Source organism: Penaeus monodon, chromosome 13, assembly GCF_015228065.2.
Source record: "Penaeus monodon isolate SGIC_2016 chromosome 13, NSTDA_Pmon_1, whole genome shotgun sequence".
Classification (NCBI taxonomy): domain Eukaryota; kingdom Metazoa; phylum Arthropoda; class Malacostraca; order Decapoda; family Penaeidae; genus Penaeus; species Penaeus monodon.
The window spans coordinates 23,475,635-23,477,347 of record NC_051398.1 but is presented as its reverse complement, the minus strand read 5'-3'; positions in this window follow the sequence as shown (position 1 = coordinate 23,477,347).

Here is a 1,713-nt window from a genome sequence, read left to right as displayed (position 1 = left end):
CGTTCTCGTTCTCTCCCTCTCATTCTCGTTCTCTCCCTCTTGTTCTCTTTCGTTCTCTTTCTCTTTCTCGTTTCTCTCTTTCTTCTCGCTCTCTCTCTCTGTTTCGATCTCTCTCTCTCTTCTCGTTCTCCCTCTCGTTCCGTTCTCTCTCTCTCGTTCTCGTTCTTCCTCCCCGTTCTCTTCTCTCTCTCCGTTCTCGTTCTCCTCTCCCCGTTTTTTGTTCTCTCTCTCTCGTTCTCGTTCTCTCTCTCTCGTTCTCTCTCTCTTTCTCTCGTTCTCTCTCGTTCGTTCTTTCTCTCTCTCTCTCTCTCTCTCTGTGCCTCTCTCTCTGCCTCTCTCTGTGCCTCTCTCTGTCTCTGTCTCTTTTTGTCTCTGTCCTTTCTTCTCTGTCTCTTTCTGTCTCTGTCTCTTTTTCCCCGTTCCCCTCTTTTTCTGTCTCTGCTCTTTTTCTTCCTTTCTCTTTCTCTCTCTCTCCCCCCCCCTCCCCCCCCCCCTCCCCCTCCCCCCCCCCTCTCTCCCTCCCCCCCTCTCCCCTCCCCCCCCCTCCCCCCCTCCCCTCCCCCCCCTCCCCCCTCCCCCTCTTTCTCTCCCTCTCTCTCCCTCTCCTTTCTCTCTCTCTTTTCTTCTCTCTCTCTTTTCTCTCTCACTCCTCTCTCTCCGTTTCTCTCTCTCTCCATTCTCTTCTCTTTTCTCTCTCTCTCCTCTTGTTTTTTCTCTCCATTTTTTCCCCTCCTCGCTCTTCCCCTCTCTCTCTCGTTTCTCTTTTCCCCTCTCCTCTGTTCTCCTTTTTCTCCTCTCTCTTCTCCTTCGTTCTCTCTCTCCCCTCTCTCTCTCTCTCTCTTCCCCCTCTCTTCTCCCCTCTCTCTCTCTCTCTCTCTCTTCTCTCTCCTCTCCTCCCTTTTCTCTCTCTCTCTCTCTCTCTCTCTTTTTTTCTCTTTCTCCTCCTCTCTTCTCTCTCTCTCTCTCTCTCCTTCCCCCTTCTCTCTCTCTCTCTCTCGTTCTCTCTCTCTTGTTCTCTCTCTCTCTCTCTTGTTCTCTCTCTCATTCTCGTTCTCTCTCTCTCTTTCTCCTCTCTCTCCTCCCTCTCTCCTTCCCTTTTCTCTCTCTCTCATCCTCTCTTCCTCTCTCTCTCTCTCGTTCTCTCCCTCTCTCCCCTCTCCCCCTCTCGTTCTCTCTCTCTCTCTCTCTCTCTCTTCCTTCTCTCTCTCTCTCCTCTCTCTCTTCCTCTCTCTTTCCTCTCTCTCCCTTCTCTCCCCTCCTCCTCTCTCTCGTTCTCTTTTCTGTCCTGTCTGTCTGTCGTCTCTGTCGTCTGTCTGTCTCTGTCTGTCTGTCTGTCTTTCTCTGTCCTCTCCCTCTCCTCCTTCTCTTTTCTCTCTCTCTCTCCCCCTCTCTCTCTCCTCTCCACCCTCTCTCTCTCTCCTCTCCCCTCTCTCTCTGTCTCTTCTCTCTCTCTCTCCCGTTTTCTCTGTCACTCTCTCTCTCTCTCTCTTCTCTCTCTCTCTCCTCTCCTCTTTCTCTCCTCTCTCCTCTCTCTCCTCCCTCTCTCTTCTCTCTCTCTTCTCCTCTTCTCCTCTCTCTCTCTCTCCTCTCTCTTTCTCTCTCTGTTTGTCTCTCTGTCTTTTTTTCCTTTTTCCTCTTTTCTTTTTCTCCCCTTTTTTCCTTTCTTTTGCTTTTTTTCTTTTTTTTTTTCTCCCCTTTTTTCTCCCCCTCTTC